Source organism: Hyla sarda, chromosome 10 (genome assembly GCF_029499605.1).
Source record: "Hyla sarda isolate aHylSar1 chromosome 10, aHylSar1.hap1, whole genome shotgun sequence".
Lineage (NCBI taxonomy): Eukaryota > Metazoa > Chordata > Amphibia > Anura > Hylidae > Hyla > Hyla sarda.
Window position 1 is genome coordinate 49,676,751 of NC_079198.1, and position 23,818 is coordinate 49,700,568.

At 46.3% G+C, this 23,818-nt stretch overlaps 1 long non-coding RNA gene across 1 annotated transcript; it reads right to left on the reverse strand.

Annotated features, from left to right (window-relative positions):
- Positions 1–15,772: 15,772 nt before the first annotated feature.
- Positions 15,773–21,829, reverse strand: LOC130294080 (uncharacterized). The gene is made up of 3 exons (XR_008848374.1): positions 21,548–21,829; positions 18,885–18,926; positions 15,773–15,864 (listed from the first exon to the last, which is right to left on the reverse strand). It is a non-coding gene; the product is annotated as an uncharacterized LOC130294080 (long non-coding RNA).
- Between the last annotated feature and the right edge of the window lie 1,989 nt (positions 21,830–23,818).

The window sequence follows — 23,818 nt, forward strand, 5'->3', positions numbered from 1 at the left end:
AGATAGTGTAGATAGAGAGGTGGGGATTATAAATGTACCTGGGGGTGGAGCGGAGGGAGGGGTTAGAATAGTTAATAGGAATAAGCTTCATAGGAAAATAAAACTTACACCCTTGAATCCCATTAACCCCAATAACATAAAGGATGGAAATGTAAAGTGTATGTTCACAAATGCCAGAAGCCTAGCAAATAAAATGGGGGAGCTTGAGGCCTTGATACTGGAGGAACATATTGATATAGTTGGGGTCACTGAGACATGGCTGGACTCCTCGCATGACTGGGCTGTCAATCTGCAGGGGTTTACATTGTTTCGCAAGGATAGAATGAACAGAAAAGGTGGTGGAGTCTGTCTGTATGTAAGAAGTGGTATGAAAGTCAGTCTGAATGATGCCATAGTGTGTGATGATTCTGAGGATGTGGAATCATTGTGGGTAGAATTGCAAAAGGAGGGAAATACTGAAAAAATAGTATTTGGTGTAATCTACAGACCCCCTAATATCACTGAAGAGATAGAAGTTCGGCTTCATAAACAAATAGAGAGGGCCGCCCGGGCAGGTACAGTGGTAATAATGGGAGATTTTAACTATCCAGATATAGATTGGGGTCCGGGGTTGGCTAAAACTACAAAGGGGCGACAATTCCTAAATTTATTGCAGGATAATTTTATGGGCCAGTTTGTGGAGGACCCAACAAGAAGTGATGCCTTGTTGGATCTGATCATTTCCAACAACGCAGAGCTGGTTGGTAATGTAACTGTGCGTGAAAACCTTGGTAATAGCGACCACAATATAGTTACTTTTGACTTAAAATGTAGAAAACAAAGACAGGCGGGGAAGGCAAAAGCATATAACTTTAAAAAGGCAAATTTCCCTGGGCTGAGGGCTGCACTACAGGACATAGACTGGGGGGAGGTGTTGTCAAATACTGATACAGAAGGTAAATGGGACATCTTTAAATCAACTCTAAATAACTATACAGCTAAATATATACCAAAGGGGAACAAATATAAACGATTAAAACTAAATCCTACATGGCTGACAAATGAGGTTAAAAGAGCAATAAACAACAAAAAAATAGCCTTCAAAAAATACATATCTGATGGGTCAGCTATAACATTTAAACAGTACAAGGAACTTAATAAAATCTGTAAAAATGTAATAAAAACAGCAAAAATTCTAAATGAGAGACAGGTGGCCAAAGAAAGCAAAACTAATCCTAAATATTTTTTTAGATATATAAATGCAAAAAAACCAAGGACAGAGCATGTAGGACCCCTTAATAATGATAATGGGGAGGTTGTCACGGGCGATCAAGAGAAGGCGGCGCTACTAAATGTGTTCTTTAGTTCTGTATATACTAGGGAAAAAGGAGCTGACATTGGCCAGGTCAGTGCTGGTAACACATCATGTAATGTACTGAACTGGCTTAATGTAGAGATGGTACAAGGTAAGTTAAGTGATATAAATGTAAGCAAATCCCCAGGACCGGATGGACTACACCCAAGAGTTCTTAGAGAGGTAAGTTCAGTAATATCTGTACCCCTGTTCATGATATTTAGAGATTCTCTGGTGTCTGGTATTGTACCAAGGGACTGGCGCAAGGCGAATGTGGTGCCAATCTTCAAAAAGGGCTCTAGGTCTTCCCCAGGAAACTATAGACCGGTAAGTTTAACGTGCATTGTGGGTAAATTGTTTGAAGGACTTATAAGGGATTACATACAGGAATACATAGGGGATAATTGTATTATAAGTGATAGCCAGCATGGGTTTACTAAGGATAGAAGTTGTCAAACCAATCTAATACTCAAGGGACAGGGACATAATACTCCCCCTTTATAAATCATTGGTACGGCCTCACCTGGAATATGCTGTTCAGTTTTGGGCACCTGTCCATAAAAGGGACACTGCGGAGTTGGAAAGGGTGCAGAGACGCGCGACTAAACTAATATGGGGCATGGAACATCTTAGCTATGAGGAGCGATTAAAGGAGTTACAATTGTTTAGTCTTGAGAAGAGACGTTTAAGGGGGGATATGATAAACGTATATAAGTATATTAATGGCCCATACAAAAAATATGGAGAAAAACTGTTCCAGGTTAAACCCCCCCAAAGGACGAGGGGGCACTCCCTCCGTCTGGAGAAGAAAAAGTTTAGTCTCAAGGGGCGACACGCCTTCTTTACCGTGAGGACTGTGAATTTATGGAACGGTCTACCTCAGGAACTGGTCACAGCAGGAACAATTAACAGCTTTAAAACAGGATTAGATACATTCCTGGAACAAAATAACATTAATGTTTATGCAGAATTATAAAATCTCATCCCTTCCCCAATATCGCGCCACACCCCTACCCCTTAATTCCCTGGTTGAACTTGATGGACATATGTCTTTTTTCGACCGTACTAACTATGTAACTATGTAACTATGTAATAGAAATCTTTTAAATCTTTGAAATATCCATCTATATTAGAGAAATTTTATTTAACTTGGCTTGAATGCCATTCCAATCCCTATTTGTGTTCATTGTTACTATAAATATACACATATGTATTTGGGTGCAATCAATATTCTACCTCTATTCTTTTTTTTACATATTTCAAACTAGTATTCAAAATGTTCCTCAAAAAAATTTACTTCTACAAAAAAAATATATGTAAATGACTATATCACTGGAGAGGCTAAATCTCATACAGGATAAAAGAATGCAGAATTAAATAGTTGTCTGTCTGGCTCCGTTAAGTCTTTATCTTCCATGCTTTTACACCAGCACGCTAATCCAAATGTGTCATTTGCTGACTTGCTAACATGAGAGAAAACATTGTTCTGGAGTCAGAATTTATTTTAGTGGCTGTTTGAAACAGAGAAACCCTGGAACCTTCCTACGTCATCTACAGTGTTACCAGAAATGTCTTATGTATAAGAAGAAACAAGCACATCTCCTTGCTATATTTGTTAACATACAAGGTTCTTTAGGTCAAAGCATGTATAGATGCAAATTTGCTAATAGGATTTATGGCTACTGGCACACATATGTGAAAAGAGAGGAGTAGTTTTTATAAACTGTCCATGGAGATGTGCTTATGTTGTATCACATGACATCAGACAATATGTTGACAGGACTGTGTAAGTGATATAGGAAAAGGTTTGAAAGGTAAGGTTTGTTAAATGTATATATCTATAGTAGAAATTGTGTACCATAGTTACATAGTCTACCAGTGTTTCTAAATGTAAACTAATGCACTCGGGGAGAGGGAATACTCTATGAATCTGAATGTATTGGCAGCTCTGTGTAAGTCAAGATTTCACAAGAAAAGGATCTGATTTAGAGATTTCTAGTAGTCTCAAAATGAGTCAACAGTGCGGCCAAGTGGTAGGGAATAATGCTTGACTGCACAGCTAGCAGTATAACCGGAATAAAGAGGGAACCTTTGACACCAATGTGTAGAACTCTGGGGAGTCGTCAGTCTTTGGAGACTTCAGTTCTAGAGACTTCACATACAAAAAGATATTAATAAAACAGCATAGGTCTTAAAAAATGGGCTACAAAAATGGTGGAGGTCTTAAAGGAATAGTCCGTTACGGATTATTCTTATTCTATCCTGCCCGGGCTGCAAAAAAAAAAAGTGAAAATAAACTTTCACTTACCTTCCCACGTTCCCCTTTAGCTCCGTTACAGCTGATTGGTCGGCCGGGCTAATGGAAAGTAGGAAGAAGACAGCCCGGCCGACCCATCAGCTGTAGCGGAGCTCTGGGGGAACGTAGGAAGGTATGTGAAAGTTTATTTTCACTTTTTTGCAGCCCGGGTAGGATAGAATAAGAATAGTCTGTACCAGACTATTCCTTTCAGGGTAAAACGTATCAGGAAACACAAATAACTACATTTGTTCCATATGGAGACCACATCAGTCCTGGAGTCCTCACTTACAAAACTATATTAATAAAATAGAATAGGTCCAAAAGCGGGCTATTAAAATGGAAGGTTTTACGTGAAAAACTTATCAGGAAACACAGAAAAACTAAATTTGAACCTGGAGGAAAGAAGGGAAAGGGACATGATTTACACTCCCAGGATCTCTATACAGTATATAGCAGGGTGAAGCTCCCTGGCTCGGTGTCTGAGACAGGATTCTTAATCGATAAAGGAGCCCATCTCCTGCAATGAGTTGGCGTGAGCACCGAGCTGGAAAAAGAAGAGTCTCAGAGCCTAATGTAAATTTTAACTTTAAATAAGATTCAAGCAATTATGAAGTGTTTTTAAAGCAAGGTGCACAGCCTGAGAATAGTGTGTGTGTGTGTGTGGGGGGGGGGGGTGTACAGGAGAGGAGATCAGAAAAAATTTGAGAAAACTTAATTTAACTGGGCACTATCATTAAAACTATTTTTTTGCTCTTGCACTTCTTATGGTAAATAAAAAAAATCTTTCTAATGTACTTTGCTTTGAAAAATTTAAGTTTTCTGTTTTATTTGTGTTTAAAAAAGCTGCCACTAGGTGTCTCCCTACTTGTCCAGAGCACATTTCCCCCTATCTCTTGCACAGACGTTGGACTCCTGCTGGCCTGGCGGAAGTCCAAAATCAGGAAATGCAGTTCTGAGTGCTGAGGGTGTGTGTGCAGCCTTAGCCTATCCTAGCTCATCTCACACTGAAACTCTTTTATATTAGAAAAATACAAAACTTATCAAATACAAAAACACAAAACAAAGCAAGCTTAAACCAGCTATAACATAAAGAAATACTCTAGAACTAAAACCCTGCCTAACCAGCCAGCCCAGCTTTACTAAAATACTAAAATATAGCCAAACTATCTAACACTTACATGCATACCAAAAATAAACATAAAAATAGTACAACTTGGCTTAAAATAAAAACAAAAATTTAGCATTACCCGGCTATAACTCAAAACCATCCATACTTGGGAACACACAACAAGAAAACAAAGCAGAAAAATAACAAGCACACCAACAAAAAAAAAAAAACAGTTTCTTTTTTTTAAATCCCTTTTTTCTTTTTTTTTCTTCCTTCCCCTTCTTTAAAGAAAAAAAAAAATAAATCATCGTATAACACACACATTCACTTGCAAAACTAGACCAAATTAATCCCTTAAGGACGCAGCCCTTTTTCACCTTAAGGACTGAGCCCCTTTTCGCAATTCTGACCACCATCGCTTTACGAATTAATAACGCGAAAATGCTTTTACCGAATATTCTGAGATTTTTTTTTTCGTGACATATTCTACTTTATTTTGGTGGTAAATTTTTGGCGTTACTTGCATCTTTTTTTGGTGAAACATCCCAAAATTAGAAAATTTTGAAAATTTGGCATTTTTCTAACTTTGAAGCTCTCTACTTGTAAGGAAAATGGATATTCACAATAAATTTTATTTTTATTCACAAATACAATATGTCCATTTTATGTTTGCATCATAAAATGGACATATTTTTGCTTTTTGAAAAAATTAGAGGGCTTCAAAGTAGAGGCGCAAATTTCAAAAAATTCATGAAAATTGCTAAATCTGAAGGGACAGATGTTACAGAACTATAACTCCCAGCATTCCTGGGCAGCTTGGCAACATTTGGAGGGCAACCGTTTGGGCACCACTGTAACAGTGGTCTCCAAACTGTGACCCTCCAGATGTTGCAAAACTACAACTCCCAGCATGCCCAGACAGCCTTTGGCTGTATGAGCATGCTGGGAGTTGCAGTTTGGCCTTCCTAGTGGTTGCCACAGTAAAGATCGTTTTACTTTCACTTTCAATTCCCCCCCTCCCCCCCCCCCAACCGTAGTTTCCCTACCTGATCCAGTATCCAGCAGTCTCCAGCGAAGATCCGGGGTCCCCAGGCATCTTCTCCTGCAGGTACCGGCCTCCACCTTCTTCCCACGATCCCCTCGACATCCAGGGGTGGGCAGAATGGGGGGTTGCCATGGCAATCCACTGTCCTGCTCTGCCATTGGTCAGAATCAGTTCTGACCAATGGCAGGGGATAGGAGGAGATTGCAGCTCTGCGACCTCACTCCTAGCCCTCAAGATGATCGGGGCTGACAGCTCAGATCATCGCTATTTTCCGGGTGATCGGGTCACTAGAGACCCGATCAGCCCGGAATAGCAGAAAATCTAAGTCAATTCAGACATGCGATTTTCTATGATCGCCGACATGGGGGGGGGGGGGTTCTCAGGACCCCCCTGGGCGATGTGCCGGGGTGCCTGCTGAATGATTTCAGCAGGCATCCCGATCCGGTCCCCAACCGGCTAGCGGCGGGGACCGGAATTCCCACGGGCGTATCCATACGCCCTCAGTCCTTAAGGACTGTGGATGCAGGGCGTATGCATACGCCCGGCATCCTGAACAAGGTAAATTTACTGAATCCGAATCTGGGACTTATGAAAATACCAAAAACATACAACTATCAAATCACACACTCACACATACATACTGAAAACTAACAAAAATAGCACAACTTAACGTATCAAAATAAACATAAGATTTAGCATGGCTATAAGGAAATACACAACAAGGAAACACACATCAAGAAAACAAAACAGAAAACATAGCAAGCACACCACTGAAAGAAAAAAAAAACCCTAGACCAAATAAACTGAAATACACCACATAAACCACATATCAACACAACTACTGGTCCAGCTGCCATAACTACAATAATATAAAACAATATAGATATAAAATACAATATATTTACAAAATCACTAAATATAATATATCAATTAAATAAAATATATAAATAAAATATAAAATGTATGCACTATAGAAAACGCCTACAAAATCAATTGAAAACCCTAGGAAAATCCCTACACTAAAACTGTACCCTTACCACCCCTCCTGAAATGGGTCAGAGTCCATATTATTCGTACAGTTCAAAGAAGAAAAACACCACCACCCACAAATACACCCTCCCCACCTAGCACTCCTCCCAACCAACTTATACACAAACTTCTAAACACTGAAACACAACCCACTTTAGGCCCAAGTTTGGTCGCCTGTAAGCCCCTTATAAAGTATCAGCCTAAAACAAAACAAAAAGCTAGTGTGCACATGCATTAGCCCGCCACCGGGAAGAAGGATGGCAGACTTGATGCATCAAAATTATTTTAAACTCTTTCCCTAACTTCCCATACAATTCTCCCTAATTCTATCCCTCCAGTAAAACTGACCCTACTCTCACCCTATCTATATCCCTATAACACTTCCCCTAACCAAAATAAAGGTACTCTACCCAAAAGGTCTGGTACAGGGGTCCTCAAACTTTTTAAACGGGGGGCCAGTTCACGGTCCCTCAGACCGTTGGAGGACCGGACTATAGATATCAAAATATGAACAAATTCCTATGCACACTTATATATCTTATTAGTGGACTACCATTTTACGTACGCAGCACAGTTCCCCCCAAATTAGGTTGGCAGTATAGATCCCCCACATTAGGTTGTAGTTCCCACACATTAGGGTTGGCAGTACAGTTCCCCCACATTAGGGTTGGCAGTACAGTTCCCCCACATTAGGGTTGGCAGTACAGTTCCCCCACATTAGGTGCAGTACAATTCCCCCACATTAGGTGCAGTACAATTCCCCCACATTAGGTGCAGTACAATTCCCCCACATTAGGTGCAGTACAGTTCCCCCACATTAGGTGCAGTACAGTTCCCCCACATTAGGTGCAGTACAGTTCCCCCACATTAGGTGCAGTACCGTTCCCCCACATTAGGTGCAGTACAGTTCCCCCACATTAGGTGCAGTATAGTTCCCCCACATTAAGTGCAGTATAATGTTCCCCCACATTAGGTGCAGTATAATTTTCCTCCACATTAGGTGCAGTATAATGTTCCCCCACATTAGGTGCAGTATAATGTTCCCCCACATTAGGTGCAGTATAGCTCCCCACATTAGATGCAGCATGTTCCCCCACATTAGGTGCAGTATAGATCCCCCAAATGAGGTGCAGTATAGCTCCCCACATTAGGTGCAGCATGTTCCCCCACATTAGGTGCAGTATAGATCTCCCACATTAGGTGCAGTATAGCTCCCCACATTAGGTGCAGCATGTTCCCCCACATTAGGTGCAGTATAGATCCCCAAAATTAGGTGCAGTATAATGTTCCCCCCATTAGGTGCAGTATAATGTTCCCCCACATTAGGTGCAGTATAATGTTCCCCCACATTAGGTGTAGTATAATGTTCCCCCACATTAGGTGCAGTATAATGTTCCCCCACATTAGGTGCAGTATAATGTTCCCCCACATTAGGTGCAGTATAGCTCCCCACATTAGGTGCAGTATAATGTTCCCCAACATTAGGGGCAGTATAGATCCCCCAAATTAGGTGCAGTATAGCTCCCCACATTAGGTGCAGCATGTACCCCCACATTAGGGGCAGTATAGCTCCCCACATTAGGTGCAGCATGTTCCCCCACATTAGGTGCAGTATAGTTCCCCCACATTAGGTGCAGTACATTTCCCCCACATTAGGTGCAGTATAGTTCTCCACATTAGGTGCAGTATAGCTCCCCACATTAGGTGCAGTATAGTTCCCAACATTAGGTGCAGTATAGCTCCCCACATTAGGGGCAGTATAGCTCCCCACATTAGGTGCAGTATAGCTCCCCCACATTAGGTGCAGTATAGCTCCCCCACATTAGGTGCAGTATAGCTCCCCACATTAGGTGCAGTATAGTTCCCCAAATTAGGTGCAGTATAGCTCCCCACATTAGGTGCAGTATAGCTCCCCACATTAGGTGCAGCATGTTCCCCCACATTAGGTGCAGTATAGATCTCCCACATTAGGTGCAGTATAGTTCCCCAAATTAGGTGCAGTATAGCTCCCCACATTAGGTGCAGTATAGTCCCATATTAGGTGCAGCATGTTCCCTCACATTAGGTGCAGTATAGATCCCCCAAGTTAGGTGCAGTATAGATCCCCCAAATTAGGTGCAGTATAGTTCCCCACATTAGGTGCAGTATGTGCTCCCACATTAGGTGCAGTATGTTCCCCCACAGACATACAGCCTCCAGCCATACAGTGCATGGCTGGAGGCTGTATGCCTGTGTTCTGCCCCACTTCAGTGCTCCAACCACCGCTCCTCCGATCCGGACATAGTAGTAAGTTCCGGGACCGAAGGAGCGGTGGTCGGAGCACCGAAGCTGACGTGCCGCTGGTAACACTTACCTAGCTGGCCAGCGCACGTCCTCATCGCTGCCCCGCTCCTCCACGCTCCGTTGCTATCTTGCTATGGGCGCACGCACGGCATGAGTGACGTCCCTGCGTGCGCCACCTTCCCGGCGCCCCTGTGTTTTTAAAGTAAACGCGGGGTCTCCGAGAGCGCATCCCCGTGTCCCGAAAACATCTTTCGGGACACAGGGATGTCCCAGGCAGCGGCGGGCCGGATAAATGTCCTCGGTGGGCCGCATGTGGCCCGCTGGCCGTAGTTTGAGGACCACTGGTCTAGTACCTAGGGCACATCAAAAGATAACCCTCTCCACAGGAGAGAAGCCCTACTGGTACCCAGGCTGCCATACTCCAAAGACCTAATCTTCCCGAGGTCACCTGTGATATTCCTACAGAGCTCCACCTCGGAGAGGATTTTCTGTTGGGTCGATACTAAACTCTGTGGTGTAGTTCCTAACTATTAAGCTAACAAAGAATAAAGTGCCCTGGTCTCGGCCACCCAAGTTCCTAAATGCCCCATAAGCCCACTCCGGGTATGTAAGGTCGGCAAGTTGACTCCAGCCGATGGAAGCGCCCACCCGGTTGTAGACCCCTATATTAAAGGGACAATGAAGCAGGAAGTGATCCATGCTTTCCAGCGTGTCCCCACACTCTTTTTGGGGACATCCCTGGTCATCAGAGTTCCTGTACTTCAGGTTTTACCTTACATATAGCTTCCCCTGAAAGCAGTGCCAGGCCAAGTCCCAAAACTTCTGGGGGATCCTTTTCATGTTTAAAAGATACAACCCCACCCTCAGATCCCGACCTGGGCAGTCCCTGAGCGCCAGAGGCTTCTGGAAGTGGGTCAACAGAACCTGTTTGTCAAGGAACTGCCTTGACTGGGTCCTAATCTCCCACACTCCGAAACCCTACCGACGTATCGCCCTCAGAATCGGGGTAGAGTAAGCCGGAAGATATCCATGGGGCGTACGGAGGTCCTCCACTCACCCTCCTCTCTCCCATCCCTGGAAGAAAGGCCGAAACCATTCCCTGCAGGAGAGTACCCACGTAGGAGCGCTCTCTTTCCAGAGGTTTTACATGCTAGCTTTCAAGAAGGTGTTCGTAAAGAACACCACCGGGTTTACCATAGATAAACCCCCTAGTCTCCTTGTGTGGTACGTAACCTCCCTCTTGACTAGGTTCATCCTGTTCCCCCATAACAGTTGGAAAAACAGGCTGTAGATCCTAGTATAGTAAGCCTCTGGCAAGATACATACACTGCCCAGATAGATAAACAAGGGGAGCAGGTACGATTTGATCAGGTGCACCCTTTCCCTGAGGGTCAAAGACCAACCCTTCCACTGGTTCACCCTCTGAGTGGAATCCTGGAGCTTACCATCCCAGTTTTTGGTGGGATAATCATCCTGGCCGAATGTGATGCCTAAGACTTTTGCTGATTCTTGGGGCCCTAGAATGGTGTCCGACAGATCAAACGTGGGATCCCTCCTCCCAGCCAGAGACTCTCACACTTATCCCGGTTGATCTTAGACCCGGATGCCTCCGAGTAGCGGTCCACCTCCGACATCCCCACATCGACCTCCACTCTCGAGGAGATGAAAATAGTGACATCATCAGCGTACGCCACCACTCTCTGTGCGACATCGGGCTCTGCCAGACTCATCCCGAATCCTGCCAATGGTCCGCGACTCACCCTCCTAAGGAATGGATCGATCACGAACACATATAAGAGCGGGCTCAAAGGACAACCCTGGCGGACTCCGGACCCAACCTCAAAAGAGTGGCCAGACCACCTGTTCATCAGCGGGAAACTCTCTGCCCCTGCATACAAGATCCTAAGCCGATTAACAAAAGTACACGGTAAGCCATATCTCAGGAGGACGGACCAGAGGTACACCCGATCAAATGCTTTGGCCTGATCCAAGGACAGCAAGTACTCCTTCCAGAGACCTGCACTTCTCCACTCCACTGCCTCCCTGAAGCTAAGGACAGCACTTAAGGCACTTTGGCCTGGAACAGTGCAGTGCTGGGCCTCTGAAAGGAGCCGGGGCGCAAACTTCACCAACCAATTAAACAGTATCTTATCCAGAAGCTTCCTGTCCGTATTGAGAAGAGCTATGGGCCTCCAATTCTCAATACAGCTGGGATCTTTACCCTTTGAGAGAAGAATCACGGCTGACCTCCTCATTGACTTCGGCAGAGTGCCCAAGGAGAGACACTCATTGAATACCTCAGACAAGAGGGGAGCTTAAGACTCCTTAAAAGTCCTGTACCACTCGGATGTTAAGCCATCCGGACCTGGTGACTTCTTAGGGGCAAGCCCCTCGATCGCCAGTCTGACTTCCTCTTCCCTGATCTCTTCAGCCAGGAAACCCGACATCACAACCTGATCCAGATCCTTCCTTCCCAAGAAGTGCGAGTAGAAGGATCTGACGACCTCTAAGATCCCGGATCTGGACCGATTCAGAGATCCCGTACTATCAATCAGTCCTGAAATTACTTTACTACTCACTGACATCTTGTAGTTTCTGTAAGGGTCGGGCGAGCGGTACCTCCCGTAATCCCTCTCAAAAACCAAAGATGCGTGCCTATCGTAGTGACACCTCATCAGCAAGGTCTTCACTCTGGAGATATCCTCTCATCTACCTCCAGTCGTGACGAGAAGTTCGAGTTTCCTCCTCAGACCCTGATACAGGCGAAACCTATTCAGGGACCTGAGGCTTGAGAGCTGGCAGAAGAACCCCGCAATGCGCTTCTTGAATATCTCCCACCACTCTGACTTACAACTACATAGGTCCAGTAAAGGTACCTGACTCTGAAGAAAATCCTCAAAGGACTGTCTCACCTCCGCTTCCTCCAGTGAGACGAATTCAGCTTCCAATAACCTTCTCCCATCCGGGGGGTCTCTGAAACATTCAAGGTAAACAAAATCATACAGTGATCGGAGAACTCCAGCTCAACCACGGACAATGCGGAAAAGACGGCTTCCTCCTTCAAATAAAACCTAACCTAGACCTACAGCTACCTCGATTAAAGGCGAAACCTTTTTAGAGGCGAGCTTCCCTAACTATACTATTGAGAGCTATGCTATCTTAACCCAACCGATCATTGGAGCCTCTCCTATCTTGGGATCTTTTGACATTACTGAAATCCCCTCCAAAGATCACCTGTCTGCTTGTAAAAAGAAAGGGCTTAATCCTTATCCTCATAAAGAGATCCTTACGTCCCCACTTTGTTTGTGGGGCGTAGTTATTAATGAGCCAGAACTCTTGTCCCTTCATGAGGACATCTAAGATCAAGCACCTCCCCATTTCTAACTCAATAACCTGTCTGCATTCAACCGGAGTGGTAATAAGGACAGCCTACACACTATACAGCTCAGCCGCAAGAGACCAGTGGAGGGGCCCGCGCCTCCACTCTCTTCTGGCTTTTACCAGGGAGGCTAGATCTGACAATCCCCGGCAGTGACATTAGCATAGCTCCTAGGAGCAATCACTACCTGGGGGGGGGGGGGGGGGGGGAGCCAGACCAGACCCAGAACCATCAGTACAGCCACTCAGACCACTACTCCCATCTTTATTTCCATCCATACCGGACTTCCCATTCTTACCACTACTACTCCCACCATCATTCACTCCACTTACACTCCCACCTACACTCCTCTCATCCACAACACTACTACACTTTCACATCTTCCACTCTTTTCCTGCCTAACAGATTCTGGGCTGGCTGGGACCTGTAGTACTGCTGGTTTAATTAACAGTCTCTGTGCTAGCTTGGCGCTGATGGCTCCTCCTCCATGGCTTTTGTCACCTCCTGTGTCTGGGGTTGCCCCTCCGAGCACACCCCAGCTCCACCCACAACGCCAGCACTTGCTTTGCCTGACCGCACGGGCTCTACCGATGATGTCAGCACCCGGACACCCCCCCCCCCCCTCACAGTGGAGTGCCCTGCAGTGCCCGCAGAACACACTGTACTCTGAGGACCGCCTCCCGAGTACACGGATCCAACGCACTCTGCCACCGGCAACCGGACACACACACACCCCCCCCCCCTCACAGGGGAGTGCCCCGCAGTGTCATTAATGCCCACAGTACTCAGGGAATCGCCCCCGAGCACACGGCGGAAAAACTCGCCCCTGGCACTTGGACACATCCCCCCGCCACCCTGGGGTGCGGGGGGATGTGTAGTGCCAGAGCTGCCCACCATAAGCCCATCCTGCCCCTCCCTACCAGCAGGATGAGTGGGCTTCACATCTATTGCGCCCGCAGCCTTTTCTGATGCCATGCTGTACCCCCCATGCTGGCTCCGTTCCACCACAGAAACAGGGTCTGGCAGTCTGGGGGGCCCAGCATCCTGAACCAGCTTTGCAGCTGGCCCAGACTGCTGGAAAGGAACAAACACATACTGCACAGATTCTTGTGTCTTGTTTCTTTGCTTTCTTCTTCAGAGCCACATCCTCACATAGGTCGTCTCCAAAGGTAAAATTCTGGAGATGGGCTGGGGACTCCTGCATCACTATAGCCCTCAGCAATCCAACAGCCTCACTCTCCACATCCTCCTCTTCATTATCGCTTAGTGAAAGCGCCACCTGTGCCGGCTCAATGTAGCTGTCCTGGGTGGTCATGGTGTCACATGGAGCTACAGGCACATCTTCTTCCACCCTCTCCTGCTCCTTTACACCATCACAGCCATTCTCACTTTCTTCACTGCCACTACTCTCCCCATCATCCACCTCCACTTTCACGTTACCTGGGGATTTCATGGTGGTAAAACGATCATCATTCTCCATCTTCTCCTTAAAGAGACCGCTTCCCTCCAGTATCTCTGCTCTCTTCTCCTCCAGCTTCATGATCTCGCTTTTCAGCACCGTGATCCTATTTCTTAGCTCTGGCCTGTTCTTTTTGGACCCCGTGCTTGCCAGATTCTGAGCCACACGTAAATCCTCCCTCCCTCAGCTCCTTGCCGCACTGGTCGTATTCCGCAAACCGTGCAGCCATGCAGAAGCAGTATGTTGCGCTTGACTCCTTGGGCCCTCTCTCAGCCCACATCTCCATGCTTTTCCTCCTCACCTTCCTTCCATTGCTGTATCTCTGGCTTGCACCCGTTGCCTGGGAAGCAGAGCCTGAATTGCTGCAGACTCTGCTAGATTTTCTCCCTCCAGCCGGAGCAATGGCTCTTGCAGTTTTCTCCCCACCCCCGCTAGCCTGGAAGAACGGGAAGTGGAGGCCCGGGACTCCATGCTGGAAAGCCCTCCCCAGAAGCCTGCCGCACTCCTGGGAAAGGCTGATGGATCACCTGCTCTGGTCTGCTGGAAGTTTGTGGAGCTCAACAAGGGACACACCCGTACGCTGTTCACACTGAAACTGCTCTGGGCTGTGTGTAGCAGAGTGAGGGAAGAAGTTCTCCCCTGTATGGCTTCAGATGATGCCACGCCTGCTGGGTAATGCCCCTTCCCAGTCTGACTGAGACTGAGCAGGAAATACAGCACAATATCAAGGTACAAAACTAAAAAAAATTATAAAAATAAAGGAAGGGTGTGGTTTATCATGATGGGAGCAGTAAACTGGGAGGATTATAAAATTTAATAAGATCATAAGAGGTACTCTTTAATCCCTTCCCGCAAATGGACGTATATGTACGTCCACTGCGGGCTACCGCTGTATGATGCGCGCTCAGCAGATGAGTGAGCATCATACCCGGTGGGTCCCCCTTGCTATCAGAAACCATGACCCACGGTTAATGCCAGACATCATCAATCGGGCTGATGGCTGGCATTAACCCTTTAGATGCTGTGATTAAAGTTGATTGCGGCATCTAATAGCGGTTAATTCCATTCCCGGATAGCTCAGTGGGCTGATCGGAACTGCCGCAGCGAAACCGCGGCATCCAGATTAGCTTAGAGGATGGGGGGAGGTGTCTTACCTTCTTCCCTGCTATCCGATTGGTGCTTCAGCCTTTGCATATGCTAGGCTGAAGCAATGGAGCACAGATAACACTGATCAATCCTCTCCTATGGAGAAGCATTGATCAGTGTATGCAATCTAAAGATTGCATGTTATAATCCCCTATGGGGGTAAAAAAAAGGGTAAAAAAAGAAAATAATTAAACCTACACATGTGTGGTATTGCCGCATGTGTAAATTTCTGAAATATTAAAATATAATGTTAATTAAACCGCACGATAAAAGGCGCAATCAAAAGGTGCCATGAAAAAAAAAATCGGTCTTGATAAAAACTTCAGATCATGGCGCAAAAGATGAGCCCTAATACATCCATATATATGGAAAAATAAAAAAGTTATACTGGTCAGAATTGGACAATTTTAAACATACTAATTTTGCTGCATGTAGTTATAAAAAAAATTTAAGTTGTAAAATAAAATAAAACCTATATAAGTCAGGTATCCTTGTATCCATATGGACCTACAGAATTAAGATAAAGCTAGCTGTTTTTGGGGCTAATGCTAAGCCCTGGCTTAGTAATGGATTCCGTCTATGAGACAGCTTCCACTACTAAGCCTGTAAAGTAAATAAATTAAGAAATAAATAAAATAAAAACACACAAGTAAAAAAAAAAACGTATTTAAAAAAAAACACTCCTCCATCAGCCCTCATTAACCATTTAATTAACAATATAAAAAAAACGCCGGTCATCATAGTAGTACACCAAATCCGAAGTAGTCCACGGGATACACGGAACTGAAATGAGAAGAAGAAAAACAGAAAATAGGTTAGTACAATTTTTGGTCACCCGCCCGTCACCGCACGACTACAACTCCCAGCATGTCCTCACTGTAAGGTCAAGCTGGGAATTGTAGTCACACGACAGCAGGCTGGTGGGAGATGTGCAGGCGGGCAACAAGCAAGTCAGGGAAGCTTGTCACCCGCTCGCACATCTCCTGCCGCCCGTGCCTTATGACCACAACTCCCAGCATGTCCTTATTGTAAGGGCATGCTGGGAGTTGTAGTCGTGTGGGGTGAGTGGGAGATGTGTGTGTGGGTGACAATGACCTGCCCGCACATCTTCGCCCCGCGCCACACCACTACAACTCCCAGCATGTCCTTACTGTAAGGGTGTGCTAGGAGCTGTAGTTGTGTGACGCAGGCGGGAAATGTGAGGGTAGGTGACAATCACCTGCCCGCACATCTTTCCCCCACCTGCACCACACCACTGCAACTCCCAGCATGTCCTTACTGTAAGGGCATGCTGGGAGTTGTAGTCATGCAATGTGGGAGGGAGATGTACGGGCAGATGACAAGCTTGTCCCCCGCCCGCACATCTTCCGCCCGCGTTGCACGACTTCAACTCCCAGCATGTCCTCACTGTAAGGGCAATCTGGGAGTTGTAGTCATGCGACAGCAGGCTGGTGGGAGATGTGCAGGCTTGTGACAAGCAAGTCAGGGAAGCTTGTTACCTGTTCGCACATCTCCTGCCGCCCGTTCCGCATGACTACAACTCCCAGCATGCCCTTACAATAAGTACATGCTGGGAACTGCAGTAATGCAGTGCGGGAGGGAGACGTGCGGACGGGTGACAAGCTTGCCACCTGCCCCACCGCATAACTACAACTTCCAGCATGCCTTTACAGTAAGGACATGCTGGAAGTTGTAGTCTTGTGAAACAGGCCGGTGAGAGATGTGCTTGTCACCTGCCCCCGCTGCATGACTACAACTCCCAGCATGCCCTTACTGTAAGGGCATGCTGGGAGTTGTACTTGTACACCAAAAATTGAGGCCAAAAGAAATGGTCATAAAAGTATTTATCTTCATTACAAAAAATGCTTAAAACAATTCAACAGATTAAAACAACAGCATTGGTGAGAGGACGGTTACACACACCGAAGAACAAGAGATGAGGATATCGCAGAAGGCGCCTGGTGACAGTTATAAACCTACATAACAATAGGTTAAAATTTGAGATGGGATCACAAGTAAGTGATATGTACAATGCTAGTTATACAATGCAAGGGAAAAGGCTGGAAGAAACAAGGTCACAGATAGCAATATAGAGACCGGCCACACCATATACCTCAATACCTCACCCTGAACGCGTTTTCGCTAAGGCTTTGTCAAGGGGCGTGTCTCAGGAAGGAAGCCAGCCTTTTAAGTACACAGAGCCCGCCAATGAACATCATACTCGCCTGTCATGTGATTCAACATGTCTATGCACCGCCCGTAGATGCCGTTGGGTATCCGGTGCATTGCCGTGGAATGAGATTTGCCATAGAATGAGATGGTCCGCCTCCATCACATCCTATTGGCTCTCTCTTGTCACGTGACATATTTAAACGTCACGCATAGATGCGCACAGCAGTGTCAATTTGGCTATCACAGGGAGAGGATCTCCTCACCCTGTGATAGCTGAAGCTGTACGGAGCTCTCATGGCCTCTGTGGCCCGACAGAAGTTCACACATGTACGCAGCTCATACGGCTGCCTCATATACATTTACTGTTGATCCACAGCGCTATCAGGATCCCGATGCCCGATGGCGCTGTCATCAGTGTGCGTCCCCGCGAGCGCCCCACGCCCGCAGCTCTACTCCCCGTCCTCCGCCCCCCGCAGCTCTACTCCCCGTCCCCCGCAGCTCTACTCCCCGTCCCGTTAACGCTCAGGGAGTGGGGAACAGAAAGTAGAGCATCGGGCGCAGGTTAAGTTATTCGCGTAGTGCTGCGCATGTGCAGTACTACTTTACCTGCGCCCGATGCTCTACTTTCTGTTCCCCGCTCCCTGAGCGCTAACGGGACGGGGAGTAGAGCTACGGAGGGACGCTCGCGGGGACGCACACTGATGACAGCGCCATCGGGGCGTAGGAATCCACATAGCGCTGTGGATCGCTCCCTGAGCGTTCACAGGGGACGGGGAGTAGAGCTGCGTAGGACGGGGAGTAGAGCTGCGGGGGACGGGGAGTAGAGATGCGGGGGACGGGGAGTACAGCTGCGTAGGACGGGGAGTAGAGATGCGGGGGACGGGGAGTAGAACTGCGGGGGACGGGGAGTAGAGATGCGGGGGACGGGGAGTACAGCTGCGGGGGACGGGGAGTACAGCTGCGGGGGACGGGGAGTACAGCTGCTGGGGACGGGGAGTACAGCTGCGGGCGTGGGGATCCTGATGACAGCGCCATCGGGCATCGAGATCCCGATAGCGCTGTGGATCAACAGTAAATGTATATGAGGCAGCCGTATGAGCTGCGTACATGTGTGAACTTCTGTCGGGCCACAGAGGCCATGAGAGCTCCGTACACCTTCAGCTATCACAGGGTGAGGAGATCCTCTCCCTGTGATAGCCAAACTGACACTGCTGTGCGCATCGATGCGTGACGTTTAAATATGTCACGTGACAAGAGAGAGCCAATAGGATGTGATGGAGGCGGACCATCTCATTCTATGGCAAATCTCATTCCACAGCAATGCACCGGGATTAACACAGTGACGTGCGCACGGTCATGTGATGCGCACATCACTGCGGAAGAATCGCGATGTGCGAGACTCACGTCAGTCGCAGCGCAGTCAATTCACACTGATTCTCCGGGAGTGCGCATACACACAGACGCGCATGATGTAAGCGCGCCTTGCGTCGGCCGTCACGTGATGCGCCTGAGTGATGGTTGCTAGGTTACTGAATGCTAAAGAGTTACGGACAAAAACAGACAGGTAACACCGGGGTGCTGCAAAGGATTGTGCTCAAAACGTGAAGGTGCAAAAGAAAAAAAAAACTCACCCACCAACAGAAGGAGAAGCATATTTCAAATTCAGAAATAGCCTGTGAAAAAATTACATAACAAAATATAAGTATAAGTGCAAAACATGTAAATAAATACATGAATATAAAAACAGTGTAAGAGGGTAAGTAATTACAATAGTGTAACATGCAATAGTGTAACATATAATATATTATATTATAATATTGCTATATTGCTCTATATTGCTCTATATTGCTGTCTGTGACCTTATTTCTTCCAGCCTTTTCCCTTGCATTATATAACTATCATTGTCTTAGTTACTGTTGCGCAGTCTTTACCCTATTGGACATATCACTTGTGATACCATCTCAAATTTTAACCTATTTTTATGTAGGTTTATAACTGTCACCAGGCGCCTTCTGCGATATCCTCATCTCTCGTTCTTCGGTGTGTGTAACCGTCCTCTCACCAATGCTGTTGTTTTAATCTGTTGAATTGTTTTAAAGAGTACCTGTCATCAACAAAACCTTTTAATATGTTGTTCATAATCATAAATGAAGAGGTATTGTAATATATCTTCATTAAAAAATATTAATATTTATACCAGTTTTTTCATTTTATACTTTTGGCCACTAGGGGTCACTCTTCTATGCCTGGTCTGCAAGCAGCATCCTATGCTTTTCATAGTAAGTATACAGCTTTTAGGACTAATGCTGAAGGGCTCTGGTCCTTCCACCGGAAGTTCAGTATTCTCAGCTCAGGATTCGCTCCCAGCCTGTGAGCTACAAGCCTGCACATACCTCTCATATAACAGCCAGTCACCTCCCCCTCCCCCCTGCTCTGTGTTCTCCCTGCCCCTCACCACATGTTATCTTATACATTGTATTATCTCACTGCACTCCCTGCTCTGTGCCGCCCACCCCCCCCCCCCCCCCCCCCCTGACATTCATCTTACTTACTGCCTCTGTAATTGCTCCCTCAGCCCCTGGTTCTCAGAATTGACATTTTAGTGCAGAGAGACACAGGAGAGAGAGAGACAGAGGCTGCCGTCCCTCACCTGTACTTAGTCTGTATGCACACTGCAGTGTTTCCCAACCAGGGTGCCTCCAGCTGTTGCAAAACTACAACTCCCAGCATGTCTGGACAGCTGTTGGCTGTCTGGGCATGCTGGGAGTTGTAGTTTTGCAACAGCTGGAGGTGCCCTGGTTGGGAAACACTGTTGCAGAGGGAGAGGAGCATACAGGAAGACTGGCAGAAGCAGAGCCCCAGCCAGGCTTCATGTGACATCATGTCTGCCAGGACCCGCCTCCTTCCACCCCTCAGAAAGACAGTGCTCCTGAGCTAATGAAGAGGGATAAAAAAAGGTATTTCCACAGTGTTTTAAACCTCAATAAACACAGGGATAGACAGTTAGAGAAGGGGACAGATGGGAAGGGGGATCAGGGAAAGTTTAGATGATGACAGGTACTCTTTAAGCATTTTTTGTGATAAAGATTAATACTTTTATGACCATTTCTTTTGGCCTAAATTTTTGGTGTATTAATGTATGTATGTATGTATTAAGTGGCCTATGGTCCATTACTGAGATAGTGCCCTAACTCTTCAATGTGTTGAGTTGTACTTGTGCAGCAGGGGCAGGTGACAAGCTTGTCACCCGCCCTGCCACACGACTACAACTCCCAGCATGTCCTTACTGTAAGAGCATGCTGGGAGTTGTAATCGTGTTGCTCGAGAAGGAGATGTGCGGGAGGGTTGCAAGCTTATCACCTGCCCGCACATCTTCCGCCCACCCTCCGGATGACTACAACTCCCAGCATACCCTTACAATAAGGACAAGCTGGGAGTTGTAGTCGTGCGGCACGGGCAGGAAGGCAAACAATGTGCGTGCGGGTGGGTGACCAGCTTGTCACCTGCCTGCACATCTTCTGCCCACCCACGCCGCACAACTACAACTCCCAGCATGTTCTTATTATAAGGGCATGCTGGGAGTTGCAGTCATGTGTCGCGGGCGAGTGGGTTACAATCACCTGCCCGCACATCTTCCGCCTGCACCACACCACTGGAACTCCCAGCATGTCCTTACTGTAAGGGCATGTTGGGAGTTGTGGTAGTGCAGCGTGGGCACGTGACAAGGAAGCGGGCGGCATTGTGCTCCACTCTCTGGCTTCCCAGTGGGGAAAATGAAGTTACGGCACTGTAACTTCATATTTCCCTCTGGCAGCTGTGAATGGCCAGGAGGTTTGGACCAATCACAGGTCTTCCGGGGAAATATTAAATTACAGTGCTGTAAATTAATATTCCAGCCGGCTGGCTCCACTCCCCGGCCATCCACCCATTTCTACCACCTGCTCACAAGCTGTTGTAACTATAACTCCCAGCATGTCCTCACTGTAAGTGTATGCTGGGAGTTTTAGTTCTGCAACAGCGGGCGGGTGGTCGGGGAACGGACCCGGCCGACAGGAATATGAAATTACAGCACTGTAATTTCATATTTCCTGAGCAGACCTGTGATTGGTCCAGACCTCCTGCCAGAGGGAAATATGAAATTACAGTGCCGTAACTTCATATTTGCTTACGTGCGTCTTAAAGGGGTACTCCGGTGGTTAATTTTTTTGACTATATGGCATCTTCTTTGTAAGTTTAGTTTTTTTGCAATATACATGTGTTATATGTTTTGGCAGCATGTGTGTGTTTTTCTTACCTGTTTGTTGGGCAGGAAGTTCTGTAGTTCAGAGGGTTTTCTTTTACTGTTGTCCACAGTTCTGAGTCTGTTGTGGACAAGATGTCACAGCTTTATTTTTCTCTCTGTCTGCATGAGAGGAATAAGCCACGCCCCCTCATCTCATCCAGCTGAGTACACAGCTCCTCACCTCCCCTCCCCCTGCTCTGTATTCTAAGGACGCAGGTCTGCACAGGAGAATGAACACAGAGAAGATAAGTGTTATCTGAAGGGGAGGATGAGAAGGTGCACGGGCTGGAGATGTATAGGGTTGCTCGCGAATATTCGCAATTCGAATATTATTCGCGAATATCGCATATTCGCAAATTCGCGAATTTCGCGAATATAGCGCTATATATTCGTAATTACGAATATTCGTTTTTTTTTTTTTTTTTCTTCACAGTACTCATCACAGTGATCACCCCTCTCTGCTTCCAGCTTGTGTGGTGTAAAGAAGGCTGTAATACTACTGTGCGAGACTGGCGCGCGAAAATTCGCATATGCGAAAATTAGCATATGCTCATTTTCGCATATCCGAATTTTCGCGTATGCTAATTTTGTATATGCTAATTTTCACATATGTTAATTTTTGCATACGCGAATTTGCGCATATGCGAAAATAAAACGAGGATATAACGAATATGCGAATATTCGCGAATATATGACGAATATTCGTCCATATATTCGCGAATATTCGCGAATTCGAATATGGCCTATGCCGCTCAACACTAGAGATGTATGGACTGCAGGAGAATAAATCTCAGACTGGGAATGATCTCTATGGGGGAGATTTATCAAAACCTGTTCAGAGGAAAACTTGCCCAGTTGTCCATAGCAACCAATCAGATTGCTTCTTTCATTTTTCACAGGCCTTCATAAAAATGAAAGCAGCAAGCTGATTGGTTGCTATGAGCAACTGGGCAAGTTTTCCTATGCACAGGTTTTGATAAATCTCCCCCTATATGTGAAGGGGGAGGGGGGGGGGGACTCCTGAATGACACATGCTGGGAGTTGTAGTGTATGCTAGTGTTTACAAACCAGTGTGCCTCCAGCTGTTGCAAAACTACAACTCCCAGCATGCCCTGACAGACTTTGGGCATGCTAGGAGTTGTAGATTTGCAACAGCTGGAGGTACACTGGTTGGGAAACACTGTTGTAGCCTATTCAGCATACACATCATGTTACACCAGTGTTTCCCAACCAGTGTGCCTCCAGCTGTTGCAAAACTACAACTCCTAGCATGCCCAAAGGCTATCAGGGCATGCTGGAAGTTGTAGTTTTGCAACACCTGGAGGCACCCTGGTTGGGAAACACTGGTGTATGCCCTACAGAGGTGTGGTGAACTACAACCCCCAGGAGACTACAGAGGCAGCATGCTGGTGTTATACCACAGACTGAAGACTCCTGAATGACACATGCTGGGAGTTGTAGTCCCTTGTGTGTGTGTATCCCAACCAGGGCTGATTATATAAGTGTGCTGTGTATAAGGGGGCTGACCCGGGAAAATAGTAGGATGGGTAAAGGGCGGAACAAAAAAATAAAAATAAAAAAAAGAAGCCGCCCCAAACCAGCAAGGCAGGTGGCATGCTGGGATTTGTAGTTTTCAGCACAGCAAGAAACAGGAAATTGAAGCAAAGATAGGAAAACAAAGTGGGGGATAAAAAGACAACAAAGAACGGAAATAGAGTAGGCTAAACAACAAAAATAGAAATGAAACAAAACAAATAGGGTAAGTCAAAAACGGAAAAACACGTTGACCACCGGAGTACCCCTTTAAATTCCTGACCACTGCAAAGTGAAAACTGAAAATTGCTAAGGTAGGGCTGATTGGTATTTTTTGCTTACCCACAAAAATCGCACAAAAAGTTGCTTATGCGCCCGTGCAACTTTTTGTGTGACTTTTGTAAGCAATAAAAAAAACAAACATCTAAATCCCTTCATAAATCTCCCCCTTGAGTTTACTAGGTACATATAAAGAGAATGCTTAGGCTGGGGGAAAATGTTTGTCAAGAACATGGCTCAGTGACAGGAAACAGAGGGTGGTTATTAATGGTACATATTAGAGATGAGCGAACTTACAGTAAATTTTATTCGTCACGAACTTCTCGGCTCGGCAGTTGATGACTTTTCCTGCGTAAATTAGTTCAGCCTTCAGGTGCTCCGGTGGGCTGGAAAAGGTGGATACATTCCTAGGAAAGAGTCTCCTAGGACTGTATCCACCTTTTCCAGCCCACCGGAGCACCGGAAAGCTGA